Raw genomic sequence first — 18,102 nt, forward strand, 5'->3', positions numbered from 1 at the left:
TGTGCGACCTTCAATGAAACAATTTATTGCAGCAGTACTATCTCTTTCAAATGTACTAATCTCCAATTCCTGTCTTTCCTTTTCTTTCTCCAAGTACCCAATCGCCACACAATCAGCTCTGTAATAGACGTTAAGCCATCTGTAAGCTTAGAACGCCAATTCTTCAAAACTTTTAAGGAAAATTGAATTGTCTTCATAGTACATGTTTAATTATTCTATCCAGCTCCTTGCTAGCGCTGCTACACTGTGTCAGCACATGTTTCATTATTAACAATATAGATTATTTAAATGATGTTAACATTTTATCTGTATAATGTAATAAACATTTTGCTGCCTTTCATCTTAAAATATCATATATGTCATCATATGTAAATAAACGCTAAAGTGGCTCAGGTTGTGCAATATTATAACTGTATCGCAAGTTTACAGTGAGGTCATTGTACTTATAAGTACAAACAGTTCTACAAAGAGCACTTGATGGACTGATTGATTGTGTTTATAGTTCTTGTGATGAAACTGTTTCTGAACCGCGAGGTCGGTACTGGAAAGGCTCTGAAGCGTTTGTCATATGGGAGTAGTTCAAATACAAAGCATGGATAAGGCAGCGTGTGCTAGATGCTGAATACTAATAATTCTCTTTCCGATCAGCTGCTGTAGAACTGTGATTCCACACTCAGATACAGTGACATAAATACTCCGAGTGGTGCAGTGAGAGTAATATGGAAAAAATATGATCAGCTGTGGCAACCCCTAACGGGAGTAACTGAAAGAAGAAGAAGATGCAGTGAGAGTAACAATGCTAAAGCAGCTAAGGTATTTGGAATAGTTTGGCCATTCCGTGGACCATTTTATTGTTACAGGTTAATTACAATCAGATGCCTTAAGCTAATAAACAATATGTGGTTAATTTCAGTGTATATGATAAAGTAGCGTCAGGGATGTGGATCTAAAAAAGTAAGGGAAACCACACTGGAACAAAAGCACTGCTTTGACCCTGGGTGCCGCCAGTTTGCAAAAAGTGTGTGGAGAACTTGCGTACGCCAAGGATTGAACTAGCGTGAAAATGTGCGTGGCTTTACGCCAAGTTTAGTTTTTATACATTGCGATGTGAGCATGGAAACTGGCGTATGTAACATTTTTGTGTGTAGGCACCGTTTATATATGAGGCCCCAGGCCATTCATCCAAACAAAGTTTGCCAATCCTATCCACATAGGATTATTCATTTTTAATAAAATAACATCAAGTTGAATTTTGAAAGCCCCTGAAGTCCTACTCACTACAATGACAGCACTAAGTGTGAAGAAAACATTCCAACATTTATATGAAATTTACCCTTAACAAATTTCTAACTGTGTCCTTGAGTTCTTGTTAAAGTCATTTTAAAGTACAGCTTGTACTAATATCTGTTCTAATATATATCATAATAATATCTTTCAGTAATATCTTTCACTGTACTATTTATTATCTTTCAAAATTTTATCAATCATGTCACCACTTAATCTCCTTTTGCTTGAAATGAAAAGATTCAGCACCTTGAATATGTTCTCATAGCTAATACCTCTCAGTCCCAAAATAAGTCTAGTCTCTCTTCTGTGGACTTTCTCTAGCTCTGCTATGTCTGTAGACCAAAACTGCATGCAGTACTTCCAATGAGGCCTCACCAGTGCGTTATAAAGCTTAAGCAGAACCTTCTTTGACTTTGTTCATCATGCTATATAACAACCTGTTAGACTTTTTATTGGTTGGTGTACACTGTTTGAATGAAGATAGTGTTGAGCCACTTCAACTAATAGGTCCTTCTCATAAGGAGTACTTCTAAGTTTTTCAGATCTCGCATAGTATATTCAAATCTAACATTTCTACTTCTTGTGTGTGATACTTTACATTTATTTATACCCGAGGGACACTTCTTTTAAGCTTACATAATTCTGATATGGTTCCTTGCACCATAACTCTTTGCTTCCTGTGTATGAGTCAATTTTGTACCCATCTACAGAGTATTTCCCTGAACTCTGACTATCTGCAGGGTCAGTCTCATTAGTCTCAACTGCAGCATTTTTCGGCTTGCTTAAATCATAATGTAGGCATACATGTAGATGGTTACTGGATAGCTGGTTGTTGTGAGAGCCTATACTACTGGTGAAAATTTGTACTTTCTTGTAATTATGCTGTTGTGAATATTATCAACGTTCTAATAACTCTCCTTTCATGACTACAATACAATTTTTATACTTTTACCCTGGTTCTTGCAAACAGCTGAATATCTCTTAATGGCCTCAATTGCAAATCAATTATACATTTAATTACAAACTCTTTACAGAGCTGAGTGCTACATAATTATTGCATTCTTTTTAGTGATGTAAAAATCCATCTGCCACCTGCATCATGATGCTTTGTCTTTGAAATTCTTTTTTGAAACAGTTTTATTGTAATGTTCTATGTTCTGGCATATAATGTCAACTGTACAATGTAAGTCTTAATCGTGTAACATACTAGGGTGTCACAAATGCATTTTCTCTATATGTGATAAATACTATGAAATTTTAATTTAGAATCTGAACATCCCAGTGTGACTCAGAGGCACAGTGTATTACAATCACAAGTCATGAGTAGGTTAGGCTGTAGGGAGTTTAGGACAGGGTTAGAATTTCATTTAATTAGGACAGACAGTATTATACCTGCAAATATCCAACATATACAACAAAAAAAAAAGAATGTAAAATGAGTAATACATGAAAAATTGCTTGCTTAACTACATTTATCTTAGTGTTCCAATAAAATGTTGGAAAATTAAATATTCTAGAACTATCTTAGAGGTTGAATTGTTGTAAAGGTCCTTGAGAAAGACAGACATAAACAAGCCAAATTTCAGGGAGCAAAAGTAATTTGTCTGAGACAAAACAATAACCAGAAATTAAAGCTGAAATAAAAAAAAAATATTTTCACCTGAGAGATCAAAATGAAAAAAAAAAAAACACACCAATGTGCAGAGATTTGTTTAGATTTTTATTTGCACACCACTGACATTTATACTGTTGCAGTGGTGACATTAATTACTGTGCACTTCCGGAAGTCATGCCTAACAACTCCATATAAGCAGAGAAGAAAAGTCAATGCCCATGTAACTTAATATGCCTTTAAAAGAAATGAAGCAAAAAATAACATTCTTAAATATGTTTTGAATAAGAATTCAAAAGACAGCAATGTATTCTGAATGTATCAATAATCCCCAAAATTAAAAAAGGACAATAAAAAAAGAATAATTAAGTCAGAAAAAAATGAAAGGAAGGTCAGTTTTTCATAGAAATTTCAAACTATATTTGAATGATTGTTAATCATCTTTATAGCATTAATGAACACTGCCTCCGGGTCCTGCAGCATTCTCTGTGTATCCATAATCGTCCTCCTGCTGCAAATGCCCTGCCCAGTCCCTGACTGAAATAACTGGAGTGCAGGGCAGTTTTTCAAATTTGTCAATGGTATTTTTCTTCACACATAGTGAAAGGCTGTGAGCGACTGTGACATGTCTTAGTGATTACTGTCTAGTTGTCTACAGAACAATTCACACCTGGACAGCAATGGTAGCAGGAAAGGTTTTTTGAAGGTGAAAACAATAAGCTACAGGAAATCAAGCCACTGGGGATATCATCAAAATACAAAACACAGCTATTGACAGAACTGTAGTTAGAACTGTCTCATGTAGAAAAATTACATGTTGCATACAGAAGCATTTTTACTATAAGTTGTGCTTTTTTAAAAGAGACGCCTTTTCAAGGTGCATTATTAGTAAAGAGTGATTGATAGATAGATAGAGAGATAGATAGATAGATTATGTAGTAATGTAGTTAAAGGGATTTTCAGAATGTTTTAAAAATACAGGGTCACCTATTTTGGGTCACCGTTGAGGCTGTTGCTCATGGCAAAATATTAAAATTGTACCAGATGAAAAGAGATTACATTTGGATTTAGTCAGACCATTAAAATTATGTGTAATGTAAATAAATATAACATGTTATACAGTATATTAGAAGTAGACTTAAGCCATATAATTGGAGTTCTGAGCTGGAAAATGTGATTATGATAAACACTTGCGTTTCCAAAATTTAATTAGTACAGAAATGATTAAAAACATTAATTTAAAGATAAATTGTATACCATGTTATGTGAAGTCTGAGGAAAGGGATGCTTAAAATGTATAATATACTTCTAAATTCAAATATGGAAACTATGTTTTTTTTTTGGTCTGCACATTACAAGACAGTCATAACAGAGAGAGAGAAAAGTCACAATAACAGCTAGACTTACTTCACTATAGTGGAGAATGAGCTAGGAGGAATGAGTGAGGAAGATAAATCATTTGATCCTTAGTAAACAAGATCAAGGTGTTAAAAGAGAGAATGTGATTAATTATGAAAAGAGCAAAGATATGCTGTAGAATACTAATCATTACTCTAAATCGAAAGTATAGGGTCACTGATGTATGATGGCTAAGGGTAAATTCTGTTAAAATGCATGAGAGAACTGTATATAAATGGAAAAAGCTACCAAGCAGTAGAGTTCAGATTAGCTCTTTGCAGACCTTATAATCTCAAAGAAATTTTAGAATAAGAAATAAAGAGCTAGGCTAGGCTAAATGGCTTCTTATGTTAGAAAACTTAACCAAAAAGTAAACTTTGCCTTAATATCTGTTTCATTTTCTCATTTAGTTTCTTGTTACCAAATCCAATTTTCAGCTCTTTTACGTGTGCAGTGTTATCACTTGACTAGTCAAGTCAAATTGGGGAGCATGCACTGGTACAGTGCATTGCCCCACCCACTACACAACAAAACCATTCGGGATCCCGATTGGCAACCTCTCAGGCAGACATGCGGTCCAGTCCCACCCTCCGGAAATGACCCTCTATCTGCCGCAGTCAAGTGTTATGTGGGTGACCCCTTGGCCTGGTCCTGCCACTCGGGTCCCCAACAATGAGGATCTTACGAGATGGATCACCCTTGGGGAAACGCCATATGGCCGTAGTGCCATAACTGGCACTCCCTCACAATGCAGATAATGTGCCTCATTTGGGACTCCACAAGCAACCGTTCATTCGACACAAAATCAAACCAACAGTACCCAAGGATTTTCTGGAGAGACACAGTTCCAAAGGAGTCCAGTCTTCGCCTCAGGTCACTGGATAGCGTCCATGTCTCGCAACCATATAGCAAGACAGGAAGCACCAGGACTCTAAAGATTTGGACTTAAGTCCTTTTGCATAGATATCAGGAGCGCCAGACACCCCTTCCCAGTGACCTCATGACTCCCCCATGCTCTCCCAATCCGTCTACTGACTTCATAGGAAGAGTCACCAGAGACATGAATGTCATTGCCAAGGTAAGTAAATCTCTCAACAAGGTTGACACTCTCTCCGCAAACAGACACAATGCTGATGGCTGTGCCCAAGAGGTCATTAAAGGCCTGGATCTTGGTTTTTATCCAGGACACTCACAAGCCCAGACACTCCGACTCTTCTGTCAGTCTCTCGATTGCCAAGATCAGTGCCTCCATTGACTCCACGAAGACCACAGCATCGTCAGCAAAGTTAAGATCTGTGAATCTTTCTTCACCAACGATGCCCCACAGCCACTGGACCCCACAATCTTGCCAAACACCCAGTCCATACAAGTATTGAACAGAGTAGGAGCAAGAACACACCCCTGACAAACCCCAGAATCAACTGGGAAAAAGATAGAGGTTCTGTCTCCACTCTGCACAGAACTCACAGTACCAGTGTACAGGATGGCCATGATATCCGGCAACCTCAAGGGGATCCATCGAACCCTCAGGATGTCCCACAGGGCAGCTCAATCAACTCCTTACGAAAATCAACAAAGGCTGCAAAGAAGCTATGCCGATATTCGTGTTTGCGCTCCATGAGAACCCTCACTGCCAGGATGTGGTTGATGGTAGACTTCTTAGGCATAAAACCAGACTGTTCTGGTTACTGGTAGGTGAGCAAATTATCATGGATCCTATTGAGAATGAGCCAAGTAAGGACTTTGCCTGGCACCGAGAGCAGTGTTATCCCCCATAGCTGCTGCAATCCAGGCAATCACCTTTCCCTTTCCAGATAACACAACAAGTCCCATTTTCCAGCCAGTTGGGATGATGCCAGCCTCCCAAATGGAAGCAAAGATTGCTTGCAATGCCAGGAGGTCAGCCTTACCACCAGCCTGGAGAAATTCACCCGGATACCACAGGTTCACAGCTAATTGGAGGATCAGCCTCAAGGACCGTGGACCCAGAGATATCCAACGTCCTAGCCGGACTATCAGCTTTGAACTACTGATTAAAGTAGCCAGCCCAGCGGGTCACAACTGCAGTGTCATCTGTAAGGACCGTTCCATCAGCCAGCCACCCTGACTGTGACTCTCCGAGGAGCAGATTTGGATATGCGTAATGCTTTGATTCCTCTGTAAGCAGGACGTGGGTTGCTCACAGATTCCTCTAACAAGCGCCTCCTATCTGCCCTCAGAGCCCTTGCAGCCGTCCTTCTCAGTTCCCGGTACAGACCACACTTGCCATTGCGCCATGCACTGCGACTCCTCTCAATGATATCCAGGGTGCCCTGCAAGATGAAACATGTCCTTCTGGGAACACCGGTAACACCAACACAACCCTCAACAACCTTCAGTGTGTTGTCACGGAAGGTCTCCCACATCACTTGAGGATCAGCAGTTGCACCCAAATCTGCAAGTTCCTCACACAAACTGTGTGTAAACTCATCAGAAACAGCCTGATATTGGAGTCTGGCCAAGTCCAGCCTCATTTTCCTAGTAGGTGATAACCTACTGGACCTAAGCTGGATCCTAAGAGTAGGAACAACAAGTCTGTGGTCAGAATTCACAAACTGGGCACTTGACTAGTATGATTGTGTATTATTGCATTGCCCATGTAGAAATGGCATAAAAAACACAACCAATCTGTCATTCTCAGCACTACATTGGTCAAGAACATATCCCAGCAGCACTAAATGTAAGGTGGGGAACATCCATGGACAGGGTGCCGGTTCACCATAGTGCTTGAATATACATACAGTACAACTGCAGTTATGGACACAGTAGATCCAATTAATATCACAAAATAGACATTAAAGCAAATATCCAATATAGCTTTAAGTGGTTTTGAAATTATCATGTACAGTAAGTGGTGTTGGATTTAGTTGTATCAGACAAAATCAAACAAAAACTATAATGAGGTTTATAGCAGGTAATTTAGATTTTAAGTGTGATGTTTGAAGTTGATCAGCAATCAGTTTTTTGTGTGTTGATCTGATTGAAACACTGTAACAAGTACCTAAAAAAATATTAATCTGGTTTCACAAAAAAAATCTGTATAACATTCTACATTTCCCATTGGGATTAATAAAGTTTATCCAATCTAATTCTGAAGAAATATAGCTATGATAAAGGACATTTTGTCACATAAGAATTGTCCAGCAGATTGTATTTTAAATATATGTTAAAAAAAGATTGCTTATGTTTTATTGATGCAGCAAGATTATACGCAAAACAACCTTAAAACAAACAACTATGAAAAGTCTCAGTATTAATTTAATACTAGTAAACCAGACCTCCAGTCTTCAAATTTAGATGGTTACTATAGAACATACAGAAAATTTCCAATATGGGAGGGCAGTGTTTTGGTTTTACCATGAAAAGACACAGCTTCAAAGCTTCATAGTGCTCAGTTGTCGGCTTGTATTTCTTTCTTATACTGTAATGTTTTTGCATCCTTTGTCCTTCCATGATGCACCTGACGCACAGCAGATGTCAGAGGCAGAGTCTTATTATGCAGTTGTTTGTCGTGGTTGATGATCAGTAAACACAATACTTACAATTGATTATGAATTCAAAAGACATATGTAGCATGTCCTGGAGTATTATTTATAGATGAGGTCACAAGGATTGAACAGTAAATTTTTGGCCTACCAGTAAGACACTCAGCAGATGACGCCACTTTCCTTTATGCTATGTTACTTCGTCAATCACTTTACTTTTTTACAGTTGCTGCAACTTCAATTTTTTTGACTTTCCAGGACAATATCAGGTCATAAGCTTTCAATTAAGACCAAAATTAAGGTTCTAGTCCCAGTAGTTTTTAACAAACAGCAGGTTGCGATGTCATTTGTGCTTAATGGTCAGCAGATGCTGCAGCTGTCATTCATTTTCCTCCTACAAGCTGTACTTTTGCATTTTGGCAACATTTTCTTTTGTTTTCACCCTGAAAAAAATCCTCAGATTTACTATGATCACATTGGTGAAGTAAATTTCCCAATTAGTACTCATGTGTTGGTATACATTTATCTGTTGTTTTTGTTGTTGCATTCTGTATATTGGCATGTTGTTTGTATCTGTGATTTGCTTAACACTTAGCAGAAGTAGGTGGCCTCCTATTTTTTTTTCTATCATGACACTTCATTTGCCTATCACTTTGACAAACAAAATGTAAGTGTGGGTCAGTTTGGCGAGGTTGCTGTCATCTAATATTTTTTGCAGCACAGTCCATATCAGGTCATAAGCTTTTGATCAAGACCAAGATCAAGGTTCTAGCCCCAGCAGTTTTTGAATAATTGCATGACAGATGGATAGATGGATGCTCCAACAATGATGGACGGATTAAAAGGCAGAAGTCTACGTGACCATCATCATCATCAAGCCCTTCCGTGAGAATCCTAAATCCAAAGAGGACTGTTTCATTTATGTGAGGTAGAGGGGACTGGGCGGTCTCATGGTCTGGAATCCCTACAGATTTTATTTTTTCTCCAGCCGTCTGGAGTTTTTTCTGTCCCCCCTGGCCATTGAACCTTACTCTTATTCGATGTTAATTAATGTTGATTTATTTTGTTTTATAATTGTGTCTTTCATTTTTCTATTCTTTAATATGTAAAGCACTTTGAGCTACTGTTTGTATGAAAATGTGCTATATAAATAAATGTTGTTGTTGTTGTTGTAGACCTTAGCATTTTTTATATATATGTATATATATATGTATATATATATACATATATACTATGTATATATATATATATATACACAGTATATATATATATATATATATATATATATATATATATATAGATAGTAAGTTAATGGATGCTTGGTGGTGCTATTGCCCCTTGAAACCCAACAGACAGATGTAGACACTGGTTTAAAAGTACCCAGAAGTATATTAATATTCTTCAATAAAGTGTCCAAAAGCACCTCCACCACCATAAACAATAAATTAGTAACTAATAAATCATAAATAACCAATCCTTCACTCCCAGCAGCTCTGTCACACTCCCTCCCAACTCCAGCTCAGCCTGCTGGGTTTTAACCAGTCCTTTAAATAGTCCTTGACCTGGAACCGCTCCTGTCCTTCTGTCCATGTGATTCCATAGCACTTCTGGCTCAGATAAAGATATATTTTTCTTCGGCCCGGAAGTACTTCTGTTTCTCCATCCTCGTGACTTGGGAGTGCTTCCGGGCTACCAGGAAAATAAAAATCCCCTTGTCTCCCTGCAGCATCCCACGATGGCACCCACAGCACCCAGCAGGGCTGTGAAGCCGAACTCCATCTCCCATGGTGCCCTGCTAGAATCTGGGGCACCTTCATGCTGCAGGGAAGACGCCATCTAGCATCTTGGATGTGTTGGCTGGGATGAGCTGCCGGCCATCCATCACAATATATATATATTGACCCGACACAGATTGACACCAGAGGCATGGCCAAAATAAACAAAAAGATTTATTTTTCTTCTTCACCTGTGGGGCACGTCTTCCCTGTGAACCCCACAGTCACAACACAGTCCCAAAATACAAAGAACAATCACCCCAAATCACATTCCTCTTTCCACTCCTCCCAGGGCAGCTTCGTCCACCTCCTCCTGACTTGGGTGCCCCTGAGTAGTGGCTGCAGGCTCCTCTTATAGCCTACCTGGAAGTGCTGCACTCCTGCCCAGATGGGCTTGTTAAGCCGTGCAGCTTTATGCAGCTCCCCCTGGCGGAGGCCACGGAGCCCAACCAAGATGAGCTCCGGTGTTGCACGAAAGTGGCCCCAATGCAACCCAGGTGGGCTGCCAACAAAGGTTCCAAGGGACGTAGCATGGCTGTATATTTATTTTTATATTATATTATATTTATATATAATATATATAAATTATATATAAATGTTTAACAACTTTGAACATGTAATTCAGTGATGCCCAAGTGCAATGAAAAATGAATGGCAAAGTGTAAAGTATAAAATCATTTTGCACTTTAGAGTGGTAGAAGGCATAGGCAACAGTCTGAAAAGCAGTCAGTTTAAACTGCACAATTAAAGAACTAAGCTTACTGCAATGTGCTTTTTGGGTATGGACTGGTTTAGACTATCCTGCACTTTTCAATGTTAAAAGTTTCATAAACAGGATATATTTTTGTTAGATTAAAAATTGTTTTAAAGGCATCTCAGTTGTTAAATAAATTAAAGCTTTTTGAAGCAAACAGAGACTCCTCATCAAAAATAGTAACAAATTCTGCAGTTGTATTCAAGTAGTCTGCCATTAAATCATAATATTCATACTGAAAGTATATTTTAAAGAACAAAATTGAAGGAAACACATACATCATTTGTGGTAAGTATAAGGACGTGCCTGTGCTAAATATTTACACACTCCAAACCTTAATGAGACGGTAACAGATTCTGTGGTGCCAAATAATGTATTAGGCAGTGACCAATTTGGACTCTGTGTGTGTGTGTATATATATATATATCACAATTTAAGATATTCAATGGCCATGATTTATGATTTTGACTGATGATTCCTACTTTTAAGTGTATCATTCTGCATTATATATAAACTTGATTGGAAAACAAGAATTCATTCTGTTCCTGTTTTGCATATCTTGTAAAAGTAATAGCTTTCAGGAAATGAATATCATTTAAACACGGATCATTTTGCCAAACCAACTTAATCCAATTGTCCAGAGTCAACATCTAAGCAACCCAAGAATTAGTGCTGGTCAGGGTGCCAGTTTAGAAAATGACATATTCATACAGAGACATGTGAGAATACAAAAACTCCACATTTTAGTTCCTGAGCCAGGATTTCAAGCTAGGATTCTGGAGCTGTGAGGTAGCAGGACTAACTGCTGTGCTGACCTGCTAATCCAGACAGCAATGCACACAAGGTGAAAAGCAGCTCAGGATGGTTCTTTTTCAAGGCAGACTCACATATACCTCCAGACTCCACACATATGGGGGAAAGTCAGAGTTTCCAGTCCACCAAACATGTTGGTCTTTAGGAGGTCTTGGACTTGGAGGAATTTGCAAACTCTATATATGCATTTGAACCCAAGACTCTAGAGCTTTGAGGCAACATAACCATTTTTAAACTAACACATTCTTGGGGATACATTGTTAATATTATTTAAAAAGAAAAATAGTACAGTGACGCTTAATTACAGTTTTGTTTTAACAAGACTGAAAAAGGTGTTTTGAAGATGGCCTTGAATTGAAAATTAAAAATAAACATTTTAGAAATGTAAGCAGTAAGACCTAAAAGGATAAGATTTTTTTTTTCTTTTTTCCTGTTAATTGTTGGTATAGGGAAGATAGCCAAATACCTAAATTACAAAGTGAAAACACATGTCATCAAAAAATATAATCCTCCTGCACTGGGATTTTTTTTAATGCAGTATTGCTAAGCCTTCATAATGAAAGTACAGTATATGTCAGATGTGTCTTCAATAATTTATCTGCTTTAATCTTGTGAGTAGGGTTACAAACAGTAATTACGTATTTGGATCTTCTCCCATCTCTACATTACTGCACTGAAAATCTCAGCTTTTAATGTCATGTTCCTTCTCATGATAAAATTAAATAACTGAAAAATCAACAGTAAATGATCAAAGGTTAGAGCAGCCCATCTGAAGAATGTGCCAAGCTATTAGCTTCCTTATTGCCCCCTACCAGTTTCACTAGAAACTCCATCTCTCTATTTTTTTTTTTTTTTTGTTAATCCAAGATAAAATATCTGAATTAAAGACTGAAAAGTGATGATATCAGATTATAAGGCTAAACCCAGATATTTGGGATGCAGTTGCATATTTTATCGGGGCCATTTTTTAACACTGCATGAAGCAGAGAATAATTCATTGTAATGCTCAACAAATTTCTACTTTATTTTGAAACTTCCAAGTGAAAACTTTTACTTTTGTTGTAAATATAATTTCACATAATCACTCACAGCCTTTCACTACATGTGATGAAAATGCTCACCGACAAATCATAAAAACTGCCTGCACTCCAGTTATTTCAGTCATGGACCAGGGAAAGCATCTGTTAATATTTAAATTACAAAGGAATCTATGAGAATACTTTAATGGGTAAATACTGAATTTATTTCCAGGAAAACTAATATAAACCAATTTTGGGAAATTAATTTTAACTCTTATCTAAGTGGATATTAGTTAAGTTAAAACTGGAATTTGTTCCATTGCTATAGCATCAGCACACTAGCTTGTCACCATGTCATAAGACCACATGTTGAAAATTCAAAGGTATCCTCAAGTACAGTACATTGCATGTGGTAGAACAGCAAAATTGCTGATATTGATCTTTAAAACTTGAAACTTTTCATTGTCACATAAACACATCCTATCTTCTAATTCAATAACTCAAATTACCATTAGAAACCTCAGAAACTGTTCATAGAATGGCCAGCCCGCATCAAGTTAATTCATTAGTAATACACTATAGTGTTTTTTTTTTTATTGGCTTAGTATTAATTTTTTTTATTTCCTAAAATCTGTGAAAAAATTAAATGTACATGAGTGGGAGCTGAAATGAACTGGCGTCCTTTTCGGGATTATTTCATGCTTAAGTTGTGCCTGATGTTGGCAGAATAGTCTCCAGCTCCTCCGTCATTCTGAACTGGATTTTCTCTTAATCCATCCAGGGATAAGCTATCCTACATATTCTTTATAGTTAAATTCAGAGTTACAGTTAACTATGTACACATTTATGTAATTTCTTTGGAAATGCTTTAAGCATTTTCTATTGCCATAGCAAATTGCAGAAGAAAAGTTTCCAGCATTTTCAATGAATTTACTGCAAAAGCAAGAATAAACAAATGCATAAGCATCTGTGAAGCATGTAATCACATTAAAAGAGAAGCCATAACACAACAGCAGGTTGTGGGTAACTTTCATTATACTGTAATTCACACACATACTATTCATATTGCTGTGAAGTAGCAAATGTAAATTTAACACGTTCCAATACAATTCTTTTACAATACATTTACAGCATTTTTTTAAATAATATATATGGTATATACTTTGAAACATTTTTAAAAAATACATTAAAATTCTGGAAGTTTCTTGTCATCCAAGCTAATGGTTTTCATGCAAAAAAACCAAAGATTATTTAGTGGATTAGCTGTCAAAAACAAAGTCAAGTAAGCAAGCGTTCATCCTACAGTCATTTGAAAAAGTTCACCCAAGCCTGAAAAGATTTGGGCTAACTTTCAATAAGGCACTACACCGCTGAGAAGAGATTCAATCTAGTAAAAAAGCGATTACATGAGCTTCACCCGCTTTCTGCGAGCCTGATATACAGTACTAACTGGAGTTTTTGAAAATAAAGCATAAATAGCGGAAAATACAAATAAAAACAAAAGTTATGTTTCAATAGTTTAATGAAAAATAATCTGTCATTTTAAAAGGGTTTTTAAAGGTTAAAAATAAGACATGTACAGTAAGCAGAGAAAACATACTACTGTTCAGATTATATAACTTCCTTTAGGAGGAGCAAATGCTCAAAAGATTACAACTTTTATTCTAAGAGGCAAACTTTGTGTCCTCCAATTGGAGAACTTCATTCTCCTAAGGATCTTGACTGTAGTCAATGATTTAGATTATTTTAAATGCTGGCAGTTTTGAAAATAGATCATATGGCAGATGTGGGACATTGTAGCTCATGGAAGACTTTTATTTTTCTCCTCACTTTATCAGGATACAGTAATCCCTCCTTAATCTTGGGGGTTGCGTTCCAGAACCCCCCACGATAGATGAAAATCCATGAAGTAGAAACCATATGTTTGTATGGTTATTTTTATATATTTTAAGCCCTTATAAACTCTCCCACACTGTTAACATTATTAGAGCCCTCTAGACATGAAATAACACCCTTTAGTCAAAAGTTTAAACTGTGCTACATGACAAGACAGAGATGACATATCTTTCTCACAATTAAAAGAATGCAAACATATCTTCCTTTTCAAAGAATGCGTGTCAGGAGCAGAGAATGTCAGTGAGAGAGAAAGTGTGACAGAAAAGCAAACAATCAAAAAATCAATACGTGCTGTTGAGCTTTTAAGTATGCGCACCACGATAAAGCAGCTGCAAAGAAGGGAGCAATGTGAAGGTAGTCTTTCAGCATTTTTTAGAGTAGCGTCCGTATCTTCTAGGCAAACAGCCCCTCTGCTCAAACCCCCTCCATCAGGCACAGAGAAAGTCAGAGAGAGTGTGAGGGAACGAGAAAAGCAAACAATCAAGCACCACTCGGGAAGCACATCATATATCATTGAGGAGTTTTTTTGTTTAATACGTAATACATGCTCTGATTGGGTAGCTTCTAAGCCATCCACCAATAGCGTCCCTTGTATGAAATCAACTGGGCAAACAAACTGAGGAAGCATGTACTTTAAATTAAAGACCCATTGTCCAGAAATCATGAACCAGCGAAAAATCCGTGATATATATTTAGATATGCTTACATTTATATCCGTGATGGAGTGAAGACGCGAAAGTCGAAGTGCGATATAGCGAGGGATCACTGTACTTCATTAATTACACCTGCACACACCTACAGCTATTGTTTGTGTAGCCGCTCAACCACATGGATTGAAAGACAGTACTTAAAGAAACACTTTCTACTAATTCTACTACTACTTTGAAGATCAACTAGATTTTTTTGGTTTGCTGACTACCATTCTACCATGGCATATGGGAGTAGAACGATGAATCCTCATATCAAAAAAGCCTACGACATGGGCTTGTAGTCATTCTTTCTTAATCCAGCTCACTTTAACCTCTTAAATAAAGCATAATGTGTGCCTTTTGACGACTGTGAGATGGATGCAGAAGTTACTGATAACTTTGTAATTTTGAAGGTTTTCCCATTACTTTTCTGCAATGTAGCTCCAGTGTGCAGGGACAGCAGAGTGTGTGAGTGAGCATCAGACCTGCATATCATGAAAGGAGAAGTCTTTACATATTATGTTTATTGACATTGCTTTCGCAGACATGACAAGAAGGGAGGGTAGGGGGGAATGGTGGTTGAGGGGTTTAATTGTTATTTGTTGTTTGCACTGGGGCTGCTTGAAGATGGGCTGTTTGAAGGTGAGCTCAGTGCTATTTGAAACTTACAGTCCAAGAGAGTCAGGGGGAGGAAACATCATGGATGACCTTGTTTCTTCCATTCTAGTTCTCTTTTCTCTCCCTTTCTTTCTTCAGTCTCTCCTTCAATTGCCTTAATTCCTTATCATCAACAAAAATTACGTTCTAATTAATGCACAGTATGATTCTTACTCCCAGTAAGTATTTTTGCTATGGCCTATGCCACTGAACTCTTCTGGAACTTCTTTCACATAGGTATTGGGGCTGTTTTTCTGTGTCTCATTATAGGTTATTTGTCACTGATTCTTTTGCTTTGATTTATGTCTCTGATCTGCAATCTTTTTTCTTCTGGACATTTAATCCCTCTCACAACTGCCCAGTTGATTCTCTTTTTTTCTAGGTATCATTGCTGCAAAACTATCCCTGGCCTTTGGAAATACTGGAAATCATCCTTTTCACAACTCAACCTTTCAAAAACCCTTCAACAACTCAACCCTACACAAACTTTCAGTGCATGAATCTTCAAATGTCAGTATTAAGAAATGGCAAAATGAGGCCAATCTGGTATACAGCTGGCTATTCTAAAGCAGGTGACAAAAAGAATTTCATTTCTTTCACGTTTTTCACTTTTGTTCTTTCCAAATAAAACCCCTCTGGTTAGCTTGTCTTCTGTTATGTGACAGGATGAGCCCCGTCTTCTTTAAACCTTTTCATGAAATCCTTACCACAAACAATGTGAAGGTTGAGATGGTGGGTGCTGTTTCCGTCTGCTTTTTTTTGTTTATTTTACCTTTTGTTCCAATAAAAATTTAATCACAAAAAAAGTATTTTATTGCTTTTTTATGCTGTTTATTTTACCTTTTGTTCCAATAAAAATTTAATCACAAAAGCAAGATTACACTGGCAATTAGGTTCAGCACATTTCTCAGTGATGCTGGTGACCCAATGAAAATTTTTTCAGTGCCTTTTCAAAATTATCAGACAAGTAGCAAAATATTGTAGCGACCCGTGGTTGAGTCTTAAAGTTTTTAGAGCCGAACTCTGCCGTGCACTTCTCCCAAGCTGTCGGCTAGCGTACTGCCAGCATTATGCACGCAGCTGTACCCAGCTCTTTAAGTAGCGAGCACTCGTGTCCCATACACCGCACGACTCCGAGTGTCTCGTCAACAATTGCTTAGATGAAATCTTAGTAATACACAGCTCTGTCCTGTTGTATCTCTTTATTAGAGCAGATAGCCAGAAAACAAAGCTCAAACTCATTGCATAGCCATTGCCAAGGTCATTAACGAAGCCATCTTTCTCATTGAAGGTAACTATTTACAATTTAACAACCCCAGATGGCAATAACCCAACCCACCCCACCAGTTGAGCACAAACACATACAACAATTACAACAGGACAAACAATTCGATTACCTTGTTAATTTAACACAACAATAAGCTTTTACATAAATTACCCACAATGCAGCACGCCGCCAACGCTGGCTGCCGGGTCACTACAATATTATGGTGTTACACTTACTTTGGCAGAGTTTTACTGGAAATGGTTGTGCATAGAGACAGCTGGAACATCAATAGCTATTGCCCTTCATCACACTAAATAAAGTTCTATAAACCAGTCACTGAGTTGTTCCTGGCTGTTTTTACCTTGGTGTTTCAGTTTGTCCTGTGTGTTTTAGTACTCTTCTCCTTTTATTTTTTTAAATCATGGTACCACTCTTTTTGACTGCAAATCATATGTTGCTGTATTATAATACATGTATATGTGTATTATAATACACATAATTATTTATTACCAAAGTGTCACTCTGGAGTAAAATCAGGTGGCAGGCTGCAGTGCATGCTTTTCAGATCTTTCCGTGATTATGGATATACTGTGCACATTTTGTCAGGTTAGGTTTATTTTGTTAAAACAATATTACCTACAGCACAACTTGGCTGGCAAAATTATTTTTAAGGCAAAACCTTGTATCTTGGTATATTTCAAACTTTGATCTTAGTTCTGTTACTGCTTACACTCATTCTTTTGGTTTGGACTTGTCAACTTAGCAAAGAAGGTTTCCTGATGTCTAGTTGTATTTACCATATTAATCGTTTGACTAAGAAAATAAATAATTTTCTTTACATTTTTTCTAGTCGTCTACATCCTGGCAGTTCACTGCTCAATTTTTTCCAATAATCAGGGGTGAGGATCGATCTGTTCTTAACTCAATTTTTCTTTTTGTAAAAACTTGATTGCTTTGTATGGATTGCAATAAAATTAATAAAAAGGAAAAGAAGAAAAAAATGTTTCCAATAACATGAATTTGTTAAATAAGCGATTTAGGATTTTATAAACTTTCATAATAAATAACCAACGTGCACTGAACATATTTAAATGATTTATTTGCTGAAGCCTGTTTCATGGGCATCTTCTTTGTACTTTGTCTAGTTTTACATTTTTATTCCAATGAATTAATGGATCCATCCAATTTCTTCCTCATCCTGGGCAGCATTGGCTGCAAGGCAGATAGCAAAGCTGAATGGGGGAACCAGTTCAGGCATCTTAATTTACAATTAATTAGCAGATGTTTTTATCCAGTCTGACTTACAAAAGAGGTAAAAATACGAATAACATTAGCCTGGGGGCTCCTTTAATTGTTATTATTATGAGCATTTTAAAACAGACTTTGTCTTGCCTTCTCAGTTTCCTGGTAT

The sequence above is a fragment of the Polypterus senegalus genome, chromosome 2, assembly GCF_016835505.1.
Source record: "Polypterus senegalus isolate Bchr_013 chromosome 2, ASM1683550v1, whole genome shotgun sequence".
NCBI lineage: Eukaryota > Metazoa > Chordata > Cladistia > Polypteriformes > Polypteridae > Polypterus > Polypterus senegalus.